This window comes from Callithrix jacchus, chromosome 6, assembly GCF_049354715.1.
Source record: "Callithrix jacchus isolate 240 chromosome 6, calJac240_pri, whole genome shotgun sequence".
Taxonomy (NCBI): domain Eukaryota; kingdom Metazoa; phylum Chordata; class Mammalia; order Primates; family Cebidae; genus Callithrix; species Callithrix jacchus.
This window is the reverse complement of record NC_133507.1, coordinates 93,379,851-93,399,498: the sequence shown is the minus strand read 5'-3', so window position 1 is coordinate 93,399,498 and position 19,648 is coordinate 93,379,851. Positions and strand designations below refer to the sequence as shown.

Below are 19,648 nucleotides of genomic sequence, written 5' to 3'. Positions count from 1 at the left end.
CAGCTGGTGTGTCTTATTTGACAGTGATCTGTGTTAAGGAGGTGCTTTCTGTTTCCAGAATATTTCCTTTTATGAAGAATGTATGATTACCTTTTAACATTACACTGCTTATTGCTAAGAGGTTACAAAAGGTAAGTGGCCTAATGTGGGCACTTTCACACTGTGTCTATTTAAGTTTTTGGACTTTGGTATCATTAGCAAGTAAATTTAACATGCTGACCTTTCATACATGCCTCTATTAACCTTGCTCTTATTTCCACTAGTCATTTTTCATTCTGAATCTTAGTATCTTATTTCTAATAAACTGCACTGGTTAATCTCAGATGATAAGAATCTGTTGCTTATATATAGTTCTTCCATATATTATATTTTCTTTGGTTTCGGATCTTTTTTTAATCAATCATCTGATTTTTTTTGAATTGTACATATTTCTGATGTACTACCTAGTGTCTTTTTTTCCAGTTTTTGATTATCTATAAAGCAATTAATAGGACTTTATGGCTATAGGGATGCATTCTAATTTCAAGACGGAACTTTTAAACCACCCCGACTTTACAGGTACTTATGTTTTAAGATTGCACATGGGCAAGGCAAAAGACAGCTTAAACGGAGTCATCATTTGAATTAAAACATCATTCCTCTAGGTGGAAGTAATAGAAAGAAGTGCTTTTTGGAGCATAACTAGAGGGAATAACTTGAAAAAAGGAGAATAGGCTGGATTTTAGCCCCTACCTACCCCATTCATAAGGTGAACTTTTGCAAACTTGACCTGTACAACCCTATTAAGACCCAGTATATTAGGATTTTTAGGCAGTGTCATACTCTCAAATATACAACAAATTGTTGCTACTTTTTCCCACTTTTATTTAGTATTTCAGTTAGAATTGAATTCATATAACCACATTATTGTATTAATGTATTTATGCAATATTTGTTGAGTGCTGACTATCTGGTTGTCAGTATCAGAGAGGCTTGAGTTAAAATGACCAGCCAGAGAGATACAATGCCTGCACTTGAAGACTCAGTATCATAGGAAAATTTACTGAATCTATGTTTTCTTATTTAAATATCTACATAGTCTTCACAGGCCTCCCATTGTAGTTAGAATGCTTATTTCAAACTGTGTGTTGACAAAAAAGTCCTGTATTATTTTTATTGGTGGATAAGAACATGCTATTAATGACTGGTGGAAATAGATGATCTAGTTCTAACTACAGGGTATTAGCAACCTAATTGGGAAGGAGAAAAAAATGTCCATTTCGTGGAGAAGAACACCATCATTGCAGAATAAAATGAATAGATTTGAAGTACTGGAGGGATTGGGGTATTAATTAATCAAGGATTTTATCTTCTATTATAATTTTTAACTAGAGGCAATACGAACGAGTAAAAGAAGCATCAGGACAGGGAATTTTAGATCGATTTTTACACTGTCTGTTGATCTTGAGAAAGTCATATGACCATGCTAGGCCTTGATTTTCTCATTTGTAAAAGTAGGATATTTTATAAGACATAATTAATTTTTCATTCATTCTAAGATTAAGAGCATAGCTCTGAGGAGAAAAGTAGTCTATTATTTTCTTTAGGGTCTGGTTGGCTATTGTTTGAGACATAAAACCTCCTTAGATCATGCAAATTGTAACTCAGAAAAGGAGAAGCCTATTTTTTCCAAAAATATAGCAGTATATGTGAGCTTTTTATTATCACAAATATAAAATAAAATAACTGCAGATGAAAGAAGTCTGATTTAATTAGTTGACAATTAATGTTAAGAAGAGAGGCCATAGTTGGTAATAACCTGGTGGCCTACAAGATGTAGTCTTGTCTTTGTTCCCAGGATAAGAAATATTAATATATCAGAAAACAGGAATGGTTGTAATAGAAGTCTTGTACTGTTTGGGTTCTACTGGGCCTGATTATAGGCAGGATGGTTCTGGTTAGGTAACGCTGGATGGTTCTCAGATGAAGTGCCTTACCATTATCTGTACCCTCTATTAGGGAGTCCCTAAAGGCTTTCTGAATTTTGTGCCAAATTGTGTTAATTACTGTAAAGATCTTGAGCTGCCAGAGGTAGGAATATTATCTGAAAAGCCATGGCTGCTAGCCATTGAGATCCCCCTACACTGCCAAATATTAGCCATAAGTATGCCTTATCTGTGGGCTTCATTGATTTGAACAGAACAGTGTTTGTTAGAGAACCTCAATTAATAAGATATAAATGCTAAAAAAAAAGATTTCTGCACCTGTAGTTCTTATGTTATTAAAAAACTATATTACTTTGAAAAATTCATTTTACCTATCCTTTTAGAAATAGATAATAACACTTTTGAAATCAGTGTTTATTTGCATTTAAGAACCTCCAAATATATTCATGTTGCTTTCAGTGTAAAATCATCTAATTTCATTTTTGAATGAAATAATTATTATCTCATTATTTTTGATGCTTTTCTTCTCAAATTAAAACTTCAAAGAAGACATAGATTTTAAAATGTAAATCATTGTCCCTTTCATTTTGTAACCTGTTTCTTCTGATGATATACATATATGTGAAAAATTTAGGCATATATAACTTAAGACAACTTTTTATAACATGTCTGCTATTTAAGCAAAAATAAAATTCTACAGCATATCAGTAGTTTTTAAGTTTCCATATTCTCCTCATGCCCTAGAATACTACCAGAAAATAGTGCATCTTTTTGGCTAAAGTATTATCTCTCACTCATTACAATAAAAATATTAGCATATGGATTTTAACTACAAGCAATACACAGGTGTTGAGATACATCGTAGTCAAATTAAAAAGATAGATTTCAGTCTCTAGCTATGGAAATGTGCAACAAATCCAAGAGTTTCAAATCCTTAACCTGGAAGAGTCAAACATGGTGATAAAGAGGAAAAACTAGCATCACATTCTCTGAGTTCAAGTCTTGCCTCAGCCGTTTATGAATCATAAAATCTTGAACAAATTAAAAAAAACTTTCGTTCCATTGAAAACTGGAGATACTAGTAGTACTCATCTCATAGAATTTTCATCTTAGTTAAATTAGACTATACTTGTATGTTGCTTAGTACATCAAGTGTTCAATATGTGATCAAGTCCATGCATTCTCAGTCAGGGTGATGACATCCCCAAGCAGACAAAAATTAGTTCTTAGGGTTAAATAAAATATTGCACTTATTATATATAAAGCACAAATGCACATATGGCACATATACAGATATAAAGCATATTTGTATTATGAAAATATCATAAGGGAGGAAGGGACAATTAGGAAAACATGTTTACAAAAATTACTTAGGGAGAAGATCATAAAACAGGTGAGAAATACTGTATAGTATAATCTGTTTATTTTGTCGAAGTTCAGTTGCTAAGAGATTTGCGCAGTTCACAGAAGTCGTTTAATGGTTTTTAAATGAGAGTATTTTGCCAATTGACTTGTCAAAATTATACTCCATGAATTATTCAGAAGAGTGACTCCCCAACCTGGTAGTCACAAATACTTTATAAAGTATAAATCCTTCTTGTGCTCTCTGCTACCCTCTTCTCAATTTTGACCCAGTGCCTCTGACTGGGGTCTGTGTTAGGTTCCATTGGTTTAGACAGTTGGAAACTACTAATTTAGAATACTGGTTCTAACATAGTGAAGAGCTATACAAGTAGGACTTGTAATATGTGAATGCACCTGGGAGGATGGCACTTTCGTTCAGTTTTGCAGTAAATAGATTATGCATTTCCTCATACAGAAGAATGAACTAGTCTGCATTTAAAAAATTCTGTGGGGTCTTGTTCCTGTCACTACTCAGGACCTAGTGAATCCCATGAGCCTTCCTTTGAAGTTGAATTAACTTGTTTAGTCTAAAATGATTTGCAAATTTAAAGAAGCATGTGCTAACAATGATGCCAGCTACAATGATGCCTTCATTATCACATATTTATTTTAGAACACAAAGTTCTTACTTAGACCTTGTCTGCTTTTTTTTTCAGTCCCTTAGAAAGAGGTTTAAGCTTTGGCATTTGTGACATCATTCTTGGAGAAGTATGTTATTTTAGAGAATGTGGATTTCTTTTTCTTGCTATCATTATTACAGATTGCTATTCACACACTTTTAGGTTGGAGTACCTACCTTGTGAAGGAACACAGGTGAAGGTCTGTTTTGCTTGATTTCCCCTGTGGGCTAAAAGCGCATCTTGTGACCTGAACTGAAGTCTGTGAGACCCAGCTCTGCTTTTCCTCATCTCTTTCTTACTAGATCTTCCTGTTCCCTTTCTTTCCTCTCAGACATACTTATCTCAACTATGCTTTTGTAGTTTTTAAACATCTTTCTCCCTTCAAATTTTTGATCATTAGCCTTAGGAATATTTTATTGTCAGCTCTGGCCTTTCTTAGTTGATAAGAAGAAAGAATTTGTGCTATTTACGTTGTAGTGAAATTAGGTGCTTGATATGGTTTGGCTGTGTCCCCACCCAAATCTTATCTTGAATTGTAGTTCCCATAATCCCCAAGTAACATGGGAGGGACCTGGTGGGAGGTAATTGAACCATGGAGGTGGTTACCTCCATACTGTTCTCATGATAGTGACTGAGTTATCATGAAATCTATTGGTTTTATAAGGGTTCCCCTCACCTTGCTCTGCATTTCTCATTGCTGCTGCCATGTGAAGGACACATTTGCTTCCCTTTCCCCCATGATTATAAGTTTCCTGAGGCCTCCCCAGCCCTGAGGATCTGTGAGTCAATTAAACCTCTTTCCTTTATAAATTACCCAGTCTTGGGTATTTCTTCATAGCAGCATTGACAATGGACTAATACAATAAACTGATACTGCTGAGAGTGGAGCACTGCTGTAAAGATACCTGATAATGTGGAAGTGACTTTAGAGGAGGTTGGAACAGTCTGCAGGCCTCAGAAGAAGATACAAAGATGTAGGAAAGTTTGGAACTCCTAGAGGGGTGGAGGGCTCAGAAGATAGGAAAATATAGGAAAGTTTGTTACTTTCTAGATACTTGTTGAATGGCTTTGACCAAAATGCTAATAGTAATATGGGCAATAAAGTCCAGGGTGAGGTGGTCTCAGATGGAGATGAACAGCTTTTTGGGAACTGGAGTAAAAGTCACTCTTGCTATGCAAAGAGACTGATGGCATTTTGCTTCTGCCCTAGAGATCTGTGGAAGTTTCAGCTTGAGAGAGATGATTTAGGGTATCTATTAGAAGAAATTATTAAGTAACAAAGCATTCAGGAGAAAGCAGAGGACAAAATTTTGGAAAATTTGCAGCTTGATGATGTGATAGAAAAGAAAACCCCATTTTGGGGTAAGAAATTCAAGCCAGCTGCAGAAATTTGCAAAGTAACAAGGAGCCAAAAGTTAATCACCAAGACCTTTGCAGCAGCCTCTCCCATCACAGGCCATGGAGGCCTGGGAAGGAAAAATGACTTTGTCGACTGGGTCCAGGGCATCCCTGCTCAATGCAGCCTTGAACATGGTGCCCTGCATGCCAGCTGCTTCAGCTCCAGCCATGGCTAAAAGGGGCCAATTTATAGCTCAGGCTGTTGTTTCAGAGTGTGGAAGATCCAAGCCTTGGTGACTTATATGTGGTGTTGGGCTTTCGAGTGCACAGAAATCAAGAATTGAGGTTTGGGAACCTCTACCTAGATTTCAGAGGGTATATGAAAATACCTGAATGTCCAAGCAGAAGTTTTCTGCAGGAGTGGAACCCTCATGAAGAACTTCTGCTAAGGCAGTGTGGAAGGGAAATGTAGGGTTGGACCTCTTACACAGTGTCCTCACCAGGGCACTGCCTAGTGAAACTATGAGAAGAGGGTCACCATTCTCCAGACCCCAGAATGGTAGATTCACCAACAGCTCGCACTCCTTGTGACCTACTGGATCCCATGAGCCCTCCTGTTCTCTCCACCTGGAAAAGCTGCAGACACTCAGTGCCAGCCTGTGAAGGCAGCCAGGAGGGGGCTGTACCCTGCAAAGTCACAGGGGCAGAGTTGCCCAAGGTCATGAGACCTCTTGCTTCAGCATGACCTGGATATGATACATGGAGTCAAAGGAGATCATTTTGGAGCTTTAAGATTTGACTACCCTTGTGAATTTCAGATTTGCCTGGGGCCTGTAGCCCCTTCATTTTGGCCAATTTTTCCCATTTGCAATGGGTACATGTACCCAATGCCTGTATCCTCATTGTATCTAGGAAGTAACTCACTTGCTTTTGATTTTATTGGCTCATAGGTGGAAAGGACTTGCCTTGTCTGAGATGAGACTTTGGACTTGGACTTTTGGGTTAATGCTGGAATGAGTTAAGACTTTGAGGAACTTTTGGGAAGGCATGATTGTGTTTTGAAATGTGAAGACATGAGATTTGAGTGGGGCCCAGGTAGAATGATATGGGTTGACTGTGCTCCCACCCAAATCAAATCTTGAATTTTATTTCCTGTAATTTTTACATATTCTGGGAAGGACTCAATGGGAGGTAATTGAGATTGTACAGGTGGTGGTTACCTCCATTCTGTTCTTGTGATAGTGAGTGAGTTCTCATGAGATCTGATGGTTTTATAAGGGACTTTTCCTCCTATACTCTGCACTTCTCCTTGTTGCTGCCATGTGAAGAAGGACATGATTGCTTCCCCTTCTTCCATGATTGTAAGTTTCCTGAGCCTCCCCAGCTCTGAAGAACTGTAAATCAGTTATAACTCTTTCCTTTATTAATTACCGAGTCTCAGGTATTTCTTCATAGCAGTATGGGAATAGACAATGAGGGGGTTCCTTCTAAGAAATGCTCTGTTAGGTGATCTTGTCTTTGTACATTATAGAATGTATTTACACAAATTTATTTGGGATAGTCCACTAACAAGAAGGCTATATGGTATGGCCTAATGCTTACAGGCTACAAACCTGCTCTGCATGTTACTGTGCTGAATACTGAAGGCAATTCTAATATGGTAATAAGTATTTGTATATCCAAACATAGAAAAGGTATAGTAAAAATACAGTGTAAAAGATTAAAACCCAGTACATCTAAGTAGAGTATTTACATGAATTGGGCTCACGGGAGTTGAAATTGCTCTGGGCGAATCAGTGAGTGAGGACTGAGTGAATGCGAAGGCCTGGAATGTTCCTGTACACTACTGTAGACCTTAGAGTATAAAGTATAGACTTTATAAACACTGCATACTTATGCTACACTGAATTTTAAAAATTTCTCTTTTCAATAATACAGTCATCTTTTGTAATTTAACTTTTGTATTTCATAAACTTCTCAGTTTTCAAAAACTTTTCACTCTTTTGTTGTTACATTTAAGACAAAAACACAATTGTTCAACTGCACAATATTTTTTTATTGCATTTTAGGTTTTGGGGTACATGTGCAGAACATGCAAGATAGTTGCATAGGTACACATGTGGCAGTGAGATTTGCTGTCTTCCCTTCACCAACATCTGGCATTTCTTTCCAAGCTATCCCTACCCAGCTCCCCCACCCGCTGTCCCTCCCCTATTCCCCCCAATAGACCCCAGTGTGTAGTGCTCCCCTCCCTGTGTCCATGTGTTCTCATTGTACATCACCCACCTATGAGTGAGAATTTTCTGTTCTTGTGTCAGTTTGCTGAGAATGATGTCCTCCAGATTCATCCATGTCCCTACAAAGGACATGAACTCATTGTTTTTGATTGCTGCATAATATTCCATGGTGTATATGTGCCATATTTTCCCAGTCCAGTCTATCATCGATGGGCATTTGAATTGGTTCCAGGTCTTTGCTATTGTAAACAGTGTTGCAATGAACATTCAGGTGCATGTGTCCTTATAGTAGAACAATTTATAGTCCTTTGGATATATACCCAGTAATGGGATTGCTGGGTCAAATGGAATTTCTATTTCTAGGTCCTTGAGGAATTGCCACACTGTCTTCCACAATGGTTGAACTAATTTACACTCCCACCAGCAGTTTCATTGTTTATCCAGTCAACATTCAAGAGCCAGTTGTTCAGTTTCCATGAATCTGTGCAGTTCTGAGTTAGTTTCTGAATTCTGAGTTCTAACTTGATTGCACTATTGTCTGAGAGACTGTTATGATTTCAGTTGTTTTGCATTTGTTGAGGAGTGATCTACTTCCAATTACATGGTCAATTTTAGAGTAGGTGCGATGTGGTGCTGAGAAGAATGTATATCATGTGGATTTGGGGTGGAGAGTTCTGTAAATGTCTGTAAGGTTGGCTTGTTCCAGGTCTGAGTTCAAGTCCTGGATATCCTTGTTAATTTTCTGTCTGGTTGATCTGTCTACTATTGACAATGGAGTGTTAAAGTCTCCCACTATTATTGCATGGGAGTCTAAGTCTCTTTGTAAGTCATTAAGAACTTGCCTTATATATCTGGGTGCTCCTGTATTCGGTCCATATATATTTAGGATCATTAGCTCTTCTTGTTGTATCGATCCTTTGACCATTATGTAATGTCTTTCTTTGTCTCTTTTGATCTTTGTTGCTTTAAAGTCTATTTTATCAGAGATAAGAATTGCAACTCCTGCTTTTTTTTGCTCTCCATTTGCTTGGTAAATCTTCCTCCATCCCTTTATTTTGAGCCTTTGTGTATTCTTGTGTGTGAGATGGGTTTCCTGGATACAGCACACCAATGGGTTTTGGCTTTTTATCCAATTTGCCAGTCTGTGTCTTTTGATTGGTGCATTTAGCCCATTTACATTTAGGGTTAATATTGTTATGTGTGAATTTGATACTGCCATTTTGATGCTAGCTGGCTGTTTTGCCCGTTAGTTGATGCAGATTCTTCATTTTGTTGATACTCTTTAGCACTTGGTATGTTTTTGGAATGGCTGGTACTGGTTGTTCCTTTCTATGTGTAGTGCCTCTTTCAGGAGCTTTTGTAAAGCAGGCCTGGTGGTGACAAAATCTCTGAGTACTTGCTTGTTAGCAAAGGATTTATTTTTCCTTCACTTCTGAAGCTCAGTTTGGCTGGATATGAAATTCTGGGTTGAAATTTCTTTTCTTTAAGGATGTTGAATATTGCCCCCCACTCTCTTCTGGCTTGTAGGGTTTCTGCCAAGAGATCTGCTGTGAGCCTGATGGGCTTCCCTTCGTGAGTGACCTGACCTTTCTTTCTGTCTGCCCTTAGCATTTTCTCCTTCATTTCAACCCTGGTGAATCTGACGATTATGTGCCTTGGGGTTGCTCTTCTTGCAGAATATCTTTGTGGTGTTCTCTATATTTCCTGGACTTGAATATTGGTCTGCCCTGCTAGGTTGGGGAAATTTTTCTTGATAATATCCTGAAGAATATTTTCCAGCTTGGATTCATTCTCTTCGTCACATTCAGGTACACCTATTAAATGTAGATTAGGTCTCTTCACATAGTCCCACATTTCTTGGAGACTTTGTTCATTCCTTTTTGTGCTCTTTTCTCTAATCTTGGCTTCTCGTTTTATTTCATTGAGTTGATCTTCGACTTCTGATATCCTTTCTTCTGCTTGGTCAATTAGGCTGTTGAAATTTGTGCATGCTTCTCAAAGTTCTCGTGTTGTGTTTTTCAGCTCCTTTAATTCACACATATTCCTCTCTAAGTTGTCCATTCTTGTTATCATTTCCTCAAATCTTTTTTCAAGGTTCTTAGTTTCTTTGCATTGAGTTAGAACATGTTCTTTTAGCTCACGGAAGTTTCTCATTACCCACCTTCTGAAGTCTGATTCTGTCATTTCATCAAACTCATTCTATGTCCAGCTTTGTTCCCTTGCTGGTGAGGAGTTGTGGTCCCTTGTAGGAGGGGAGGTGTTCTGGTTTTGGGTGTTTTCCTCCTTTTTGCACTGGTTTCTTCCCATTTTTGTGGATTTATCTACCTGGCATCTGAGTAGTTGCTGATTTTGATTTGGTCGCTGAGTGGATGTCTAGATTGTTGATGATGAAGTATTTCTGTGTCTTAGTTTTCCTTCTAACAGTCTGGCCCCTCTGCTGTAGGACTGCTGAGGTCCACTCCAGGCTCTGCTTTCCTGGGGTACACCTGTAGCAACTGCAGAACCGTGAGGGTTGCTACCAGTTTCTTCTTCTGCTATCTTTGTCCCAGAATGATGCCTGCCAAATGTCAGTCTGATCAGTCCTTTGTGAGGTAACTCTTTGGATATACCGGGGTCAGGGAGCTGCTTGAGGAGACTGTCTGTACTTTATACTTGAGGAGACAGTCTGTACTTTATAGAATCTCAAGTGCTGAGCTGTAAGCTCCGTTGTTCTTTCAGGGCTGCTAGGCAGGTACATTTAAGTCTGCTGCAGCAGTACTCATAAAGCCCCCTTTTTTCCTCAGGTGCTCTGTCCTGGGCAGTTAGGGCTTTATTTATGAGTATCCATTGCACTGTCCTTCCCAGCAAGGAGGCAGTCTAATTACTGCTAACCTGTAGTGGCTATGCTGAGCTGTGTGGGCTCCGCCCTGTTGCTGTTGGCTCTGCCCTGCTGTCGTGGGCTCCGCTCTACTGCCGTGGGCTTTGTCCTGCTGTTGTGAGTTCTGCCCTGCTGCCGTGTGTAATTTCCTGTAGTCCTGTGTATATGGGTGTGGTTAGAGCTGCCGTGGTGATGGTGGCCCACCTCTGTAGTGGCGGACTCTCTCTGTTATGGCGGGTTGCCTCCGCAATGGCAGGCTGCGTCAGCAATGGCAGAGTACCACTGTAGGGGTTGAGTGCCTCGGTAATGGCAGATGCCTCTCCCCCACCGAACTGCACTGTCCTGGGTTCAGCTGTGCTTGCTGTGAAACTCTCAACCCCAAGCATTTCCAATTGCTGTTTTGTTTGTTTTTGTGGGCGTGGGACCCACCAAGCCTGATCACCTGGCTCCCTGCCTCAGAGCCCACCCCCCTTTTTTTTTAAGTTGAATGGTTGACTCTCTCCCAGGTGTTCCAGTCACCTGCTGAAAGGGCACTGGGATCTGTGTGATTTCCCGTGCAGCGACCCACTGCACTAGCTCAAACAATTTTGCTTCCCGGGAATCTCCTGGTTTGGCTTTCTGTTTAAGACCTGTTTAATCAGATGAATGTGCTAATCTGCCTTCCAAAATCTCCACTTGCCGGTTTAACAGGGCAACCAAACCAGTGTATTTTGTACGAAGTGCTGCTGCGCTGCAGCACTGGCCTGAATAGCCACGCTGGCAGCCCATGGAGCTCCTACACCTGGGAATTTCCTGGTCTGTGGGCAATAAAGATCCATCTGAAAATGTGGCGTCCACTCACCCTCCTCGTTTTCACTGGGAGCTGCAATCGTGAGTTGGTCCTACAGTGCCATCTTCCCCAGTTTCCCAATATTTTCTTTCATCTTATCCTTTCTGTAAGGTTTTTTTCCATTTTAATTTTTTTTTTTTTTTGAGACAGAGTTTCACTCTTGTTACCCAGGCTGGAGTGCAATGGCGCGATCTTGGCTCACCACAACCTTCACCTCCTGGGTTAAGGCAATTCTCCTGCCTCAGCCTCCTGAGTGGCTGGGATTACAGGCACATGCCACCATGCACAGCTGATTTTTTGTATTTTTAGTAGAGATGGGGTTTTACTATGTTGAGCAGGATGGTGTCAATCTCTTGACCTCATGATCCACTCGCCTCGGCCTCCCAAAGTGCTGGGATTACAGGTGTGAGCCACCACGCCCGGCCCTCATTTTAAATTTTTAAATTTTTTATTTTTTATGTTATATTTTTAAACTGTTTTGTTAAAAACTAAGACACACACACATTAACCGAGGCCTACACAGGGGTAAGGATCTTTAATATCACTGTCTTCCACCTCCACATCTTGTCCCACTGGAAGATCTTTAGGGGCAGTAGCACACAGGAAGCTGCCATCTCCTCTATTAACAATGTCTTCTTCTGCAATACCTCCTGAAGGATCTGCTGAGGCTGTTTTACACTTAATTATTTTGATAAGAAGAAGGAGTACACTCTAACAATAAAAAGTGTAATATAGTAAATGTATGAACCAGTCATACAGTCATTCAGTATCAAGTATTGTATATTGTACATAATTGTATGTGCTGTACTTTTACCTGACTAGCAGCACCACAGGTATGTTTATACCAGCATCACCACAAATGTAAGTAGTGCATTGCACTATGACATTAGGATGACTATGATGTCATTATAATCTTATGGGATCACAGTTGTCTACTCAGTCTGTCCTGGAGGAAAGTGTCATTATGTGACACATGACTGTATTTGTACCTAGTGGAAGGTGACCTTTGCACTCAGTTGCCACTCCTTCCCAGTTTCAAATTTACCTTAATTTTTTGAGGGTTATTCTTTGCCCTTTAAGCAAAACTTGAAGAAGAGGGGAACTTATAGTGAACCCTTTAAAGGTTTTTAGGAATGACCCTAAAAGTAAATGTTAAAATGAAAATAGTCATTATAAACAGATTTCATCTACTTTCTCAAGCCTTTAGAAATAATCTTAAGTAACTTGCAGAATTGCCACAAAAATACTCACCAAGCTTCTTTTTCTTTAACAATACTTACCTTTCCTAAGGTTTAGCTTGTACTGGCTATATTTTTAAACCTATTTTTTTCTGTTTTATCTCATCTCAAATTTTTTTTGGAAGCAGACAAAATGGTCACTTATTTTTTTCCTAGTTAATTATTACTGTAACAGCAGACTTTACTATTATAATTTTTCTTGCAAATGCAAAATTATTGTATTGTAGTATTAAAGGATATGGACATTTAAGAAGCCTTGAGTTTGTCACTTATTAGCCTTGTAATTTGAGACAAATAGCGTAGCTTCATTTATCTCATCTGTAAAATGGAAGTGATAATTGTACGTACCTGAGTGGTTATGATGAATAAATGAGAAATCACATTAAAGTAATTAGTGTAGTGCCTAGAGCCAAGTTGGTTGTCAATGCATATTAGCTATTAATACCAACATTATTCAATTAAATAGGTATTTGTGGTCATTCCTGGGAAGACTTGCTTTCATTTAGCTGTTGTTATAGGTTCTATGGAAAAAAAAAAAAAAAACCTGAATACTATGTTACAAAGTGCTGGGTGTGAAGAGGACTCTTGGACATTTTGAAAGCTGCCCTTCCCTCACATTGCATATTTCTGCCCTGGAAATCTCTGGAGATAACGCTTTCATTTTACTTGCTTCTCTGCCTTTTCACTTTTTCTCTTTTCCTGACCATTTCCCCATATCTCACTTACCCCTTTTCTCTTCTGTCTCACCATAATGGTGCTTCTCACTTTGTGAACTGTACAAGGTGTCACTTAGATCAGCTCTTATTCTTTCCATCTTCTCCATGTTCCTCTTTTATCTCAGCTAAAAGTATGATAAATAATCAGAAAATAACTTTCAAAAGGGGGACAGAGGAGAGAACATGTGATAATAGAAACAGATGAATATATGGCTGAAGGCTGGTGTATTTTTTCCTTAATTATGTAATTGGTGGCTATTGATTTGGGTTTCTTCCTAAAATTGTATATGTACTTCACTTGTTTTGCCTTTATTTTTCTCCTGAAGATCGTTTTTCTATTTTTGCCTATAGTGCTGTTACTCTTTATTATTAGGAAAATGACTAGTTGATATTTATTTTCTAATTGGCTATATGAAATGAATGAAATTCAGAACACTTTTTGACATTCAGACAAATTTTACATAATTATTTCTAATTGCAGAAATGATTTTTAGATATTAAATCTGCTGTACATATACACACATCTTCCTGCCAAATTTTATTGCATGGTACTTTGCCAAGAGAGTCACAATATGGCTAAAATTAAGCTTTATTAGGTATAATAGGATGAGATGTGATTTAATTCTTTAAGCTGCCTGTAAGTGCTAGAAGACAGATTTTATTCTATTTACTAAGTTAAAAGAATTATTCATTATTTTGCAAATCCTAGTGGCAACAGTCAACTGAAACAATGCATGATGCTTCTTGAAGGAAAGTAGCTTTATGGTTAAAATTGTAAAATTATTTTTCTTTTCCCTTCAACCATTTGACTCCTTTGGTCTGTAGAAGAGGCCTATTTATTTTAGCAGTAGGTGGATTGAGTTTCTGCCAAGTCAGTGTACTCCCTAAATGACTATATCAGAGGCAATATTGTTTCTCAAAAATCATTTAGAAAGCAGCATTTTTACACAAGTAGGCTCTTTCATTAGTTTCAAATTAAATTTGAGCAATTGCTGATGCTTTTCTGGTTGTTTCTTGGAAAGCCCATGGAAGTAGGGAGTTCTGAGTCTTTGAGTGAGAATATCCTTTGGGGTTTACAGTGTCTGCATTTGATTTGGAAAATTGAAATGACTATAAATTCTTTATTTAACTTCTTTGGGCAGGTTGGTGTTATATTCTGGAAATCAAAATCTTATTTAAAAATAACTGAAGATAGAATGTTTTATTAGTAGGGTTACTTAGGTACCCCAAGGTAGAAAGCAGGCAAAATAATTCAGGTTTGGGGGCTTCTTAGGAAGTAATAGTACCTTTATTTTCTTTTCATCTCTACTTTCTTGAAAATGCTGGGGAAAAATATTAGTATCTTGTGATGAATTCCTCTACCATCTGTAAGAAACTTGTTTTTGTTCTAAAGGAAAGATTAATTCCATTATGCCTTGACAGAAGCACCTCAAACACTTTCTGAATTTTGAAAGACTGACTTGAATTTTTATTTAGTAAAAAATATATTAAAAAACGAGACTCCTAGAGTACCTCTTTTTTACTTTAAACAAATATAACTTCTTGTGTTTAAACTAAAGAGGGGCACATGATTATTATTTATAATTAATTAAATATTATTAGGCAATTTAATTTTAATTTCTTTTTGAGGAATTTAAATGCACTGAAATTTAAATCTTACAAAATGGCTATCAGTAGGTGTGGGAAAATGTATACTCATTGATTCTTTAGTAACTTATTTCTGTGTTAATTCAAATTAGTTTGGATTCGAGTTTGATTTAATTTCAGAGAATGATACTCATTTTTCTTTACGATGGCAGTCACATACTAATGATCACAGCAGGCATTTTTTCTCCTAATTACAATTTATTTTGAATGAATTTGTATGCTCATCTGAATTCTCCATGTTGTGAAGGAAAATCATGGACTTTGTTCCTTTCTAGAATTAAGAACATTTTTTTTTCTTAACATTAAACGTATCCCCTACCCAGCATATTTTTCCTCCTGTTAATGAACATTCTGTTCATGGACGAATTCATTATTTAAGGTGACTTTGCAATCGTTAGTAGCAGACATTAGCATTTCTTGTGAGGCAGGTCAATTTAATAATTTCATATTGCAAATGAAAAATTCCAGGTTAGACACCAAAATATTCAAAATATTAATGACTATTGCATATGTGCAAGCACTTACAATACTATAATATTTTCCTTAGAATTTAGAAAGATGCTGCTAGGCAGTGATCCTGGTTTGTCTGAGTTATATGTTATTTTGACTCTTTTTGTGGCCATGAGGAGTCCCTGTAGGGATTAACATTGCTGCCTATAAAACCTAAAAAGCCTATAAGAACTTGGATAATTGCTTATCTAGTCTGGCAGTTGGTCAGTGCAGGAATGGCAGAAAGCTGCAAGGTGACATGGTCTAAGAGGCAGCTAGAGGAAGTGGGACAAGCACAAACCTGCTCCTAGGGGCTCATTGCATTAATAGAAATCAGAGCTAATTAATAGAAATAAATTTGTTTCAGACAGTTGTTTCAGAGAAACAAGTGCAGGTGAATAGAAAAGCAGCAATTCTTAGTACAAACATTATGGCTGGAGTTTGGCCAAAGAGAGCTGAGGGCTCAGTAGATAGTAAATTGCATAGGTTGCCCAACTTTAGGTGACCCAGGAAATGCCTTTACCCCATCCCCTTCCTGAGATAAATTTATTTCAACATGAACAGCCACAAATTTTTAAAATTATGATAGTCATTTGAACTAGTGCAAAATTTGGTCTCACTACCTCTTCCTTGGTGGGGACCATCTGGGAAAGGACTGGAGTTTTGCTGTAGCAATGAAGGAAGAGAAGTATTTGGAATTTATTAAAGATATAAAAGGTTTAAAGTATTAAGTTTAAGAGTCTTGGATATCTCATGTCATGGGTTGCCTCCAGTTCTAGTCACTGTCGTTCATAAACAAAATATCCTTGGTAGAAATGCCCACATCTGCCCTGTCTGACGTTTTCATTTCATGAAAGGAAAACCAAGAAGGATAGACAGAGATGAGTTGGCCACTTGGGTAGAGGCTCAGCTCTTGCTTTGCTCTGTGCTTGCTGAATCAACTTGGAGAAACCACCCAAAGTCTTGGGAGCTTAGTTTTTCAGTAAAATTGATGAATTAAACTAAGTTAGCTCCAAAGCTCCCTCTAGCTCCAACAGTCCTATCGACTGTTGGAACATAGAAATATCCTGTGTTTACTCTTCTCTGGAAGATGACTTACTAAATGGTCTGAAGCTTGTAAGTTCTTTGTAACTTACTCATGATTTGTTTCTAGAACTAATTTAGCCCAGGGTGGGTGTAGAGGGTCTGTCATAGAGACAGGCTGACCCAAGCACATTGATTCAGTGTCTAAATGAAGCATCTTAGACTTGTCACCAGACACTGGAATAATTTATTGATATAGATTAAGATTCACTGTCCATCACAACAGCAGGTGCTCAAAAGACGTGACTACTTTGACAAATGGTCTCTCTCCTACCCCTGGGCCTCCAAAATGTCATTTAGTAGTCCCCAGAGAAATCTCTTCCTGTTCTTTTCCAGCAAACCATGTCCTTCTCTACTTTCAAATCTGAGAGTACCATTAGTTCTAATGTTCAACAGTCAACTAATTGACAGTTAAGTATTTATCAAAGGGGACTCTGGGGACTTAACCTCACAACCCCCGTAATCTTCAACAGGCCTCCAAACATAAGCCACACAAGCATAAAATCTGTGTAGACACAGGGTCCTTAACAAATGCAGCTCAGGACATATTTCCCAGGCTTTTTCCAGCTGCACTGCCAACCACAAACCCTTCCTGCACAAACATGCTGGGAGCTTCAGATGCGCTGTAGTGCTTGCCTACTGTGTGCCTGGGAGTTGCTATGGTTGACTGAGTACTTTCAACTGCAGGGCTCAACATCAAGTACAGAGGTTGTGACAGCAGCTGTCTGAGGGCTCGGAGTATCTCTGTCATTGAGAGAGACAGCCATGGCAAGGGTAAGAGGGCAGCAGTACAGCTTTCCAGTCTTATTAAGATTTCTGGACTCAAATACAATTATTATCAACTCACACTGGCATATGGACTCCATGAAGACAGAAACCTGCTGTTTTACTCACCCTTGTAGCTTGAGGACCTAACACAGTATTAACAAATGGTGTGATGCAGGTCCACTGCGCACTGCTTACCAACTAGTCTGAGTCCAGTGGGAGAGAATACACTCATATGAAACAAGTGATTTATTATTCACACACAGGCAGCAAGGGACAACAGACACCTATGATTCATTGTGAGCTGGTGCCCCACGGTACAGAAAGCTGCCCGGAGTGGATGGGGTCTTCACTGTGCATACCCCACTTGCATTGTAGATGAGGGACCCTCAAAGGTGGCTCATCTTGGGTTTTATACCTTAAGGGACACCTGACATACTGGGCTAAAATGTTGAAGGACATCTTGTTCTTATGGGGGACTGGAACACAGCCCAAGCTGTTTTGGCTGGCTTCCCCCTTATCTCCAGATGTTGCATTTTCAGCTCACTCTACAGTTGTTTTGTGGAGCTATACACCACAAAGAAGGAAAACTGTATCAGTCCAAGGCCACCCAGAAAAGTGTCCTATACATGGTATGCATTTGATATAGGTGGAATGACAAATACTGAGGTCACATAGGGCTGTGGTTAAGAGGACAAACTCAGGACCCAGATGCCTAGATCCCAATTCCAGCTCCACTGCTCACTAGCTGGGAACATGAATAAGTGAACATTTCTGTGCCTCAGTTTCCTTATTTTAAAACTAGAGATAATAATAACAACATATATCTCAAAGGGAAGTTATGCAATTTAAATGAACTCATGTTGATAAGTGGGTTATAACTAGTGCCTGGCATGCATTATAAATGCTTATTAAACATCAGCTTACACACCCCACTTTTTTTTTCCATCATTACCAATGTTTTGTTTTTGGAACTAAAGTTTGAGTTTGTGAGAACACATGTTAACATGTCAGAGAACATACTTAAATACACTTCTGCCTTAAGCCATCAAGATATGCAGTTTTCTACATATACAATACTCTGACACATCCCTTTCATCAACTCTGTTAATATACCGCTTGACTTACCCTTTTAGACTGAGAGCTCCTTGTAACTAGACACCACTCAAGAGTGCCAGATTTAGGTGGATGCTCAGTGATTTGAAGTGAATGCGTGATTACTCAATGAATGACTGTCATGTGTGGCTTGACTTCTTCGACCTTGGAGAAGAATCACAAACTCCTCCCCCATCTCTTGGGTTCTCCTTTACCCATGGTTCATCAGTCTCATCCGTTTATCTCCACTTTCAGTCACTCCAGCTTCTCATCCTTTTGTTCCCATTTCCAGCACAATCTTTGATTGCCACCTCTCCTCAGCCTCCTTGGGCAATTTACCTTCCCCTAATACTTGTTCCCTCTTCTTTCTCTGTCCCCTCCACATGGATCACAAACTGTAACATTTACATTGGCAGTCTTCCTTGGCACTTGCCTTTTATGTCATGTCAAATCCTTTCGGTAAACTAGAAAAGAATTAATTTCAAACAAAACATTATTACTATTTTCTTTCACAGCTTCTCTTTTCCTTTCACCCTCATAAACAGCTCAAATTCCCTCATTGTTCATTAGAAATACTTTTTACCTCTTGGGTTGCCACTTTGTCATGAGAGTATTTTTTTATTTTGCTGCTGTTTTGGTGTTTGAAGTTCTACTAGGCAGTGCTGCAATTTATTGTCACTTTTACCAGATTTGACTCTCACACATGTGTTAAGGGTAAGACAGAAAGTAGATGGTGTGATTTACAACTCACTTCTCTCATCCTAGTGTCCACCTTGGAGGCATTTCTAGTCTGCTCAAGTGAATGCAAATGACAGATCAGAAATATTTAGACAATAGTACAAACTAGTCTGTAAGGTAACATTCTGAACTTCACCCATTTGCTAAAAAACTCTAGATTGCTTCAAAGCCTTTTTTAGTTTAGGGTCTCTCTGTGCAAGAGTAATAACTTAATGCATTTTCTGTCCCTTTAGAGTGTCTTAGACTGTCCCTTTACAGTCTTTACAAGTATTGGGATCTTGTCTTCTCCTTCATCTGTGTATGCTTATGGTGCCTAGAAAGAGTCTCCTGCCCAGGGATGGTGGCTCATGTGTGTAATCCCAACACTTTGGGAGATTGAGAGAGACAGATTGCTTGAGCCCAGGAGTTTCAGAACAGCCTAGCAACATAGGGAAACCCCCTCTCTTCAATATACAATAGAACATGTTAGCCAAGCATGATGGCATGCACCAGTGGTCCCAGATCCTCAGGAGGCTAAGGTGGGAAGATCAACTAAGTCAGTGCTACAGTGATCTATAATACCACTGCACTCCAGCCTGGGTGACAGGGTGAGACCCTGTCTCAAAAAAATAAAAATAGAAATATAAAAAATAAAAAGAGCAGAAAAATAGAAAAAAAGAAAGCATCT

General features: G+C 38.7%; 1 protein-coding gene across 5 annotated transcripts in view; it reads left to right on the top strand.

The window, feature by feature from the left end:
- The window catches only part of THSD7B (thrombospondin type 1 domain containing 7B), an 873,835-nt gene that overhangs the window by 360,353 nt on the left and 493,834 nt on the right, over positions 1 to 19,648 (top strand). The gene's annotated exons all lie outside the window — the stretch shown is intronic.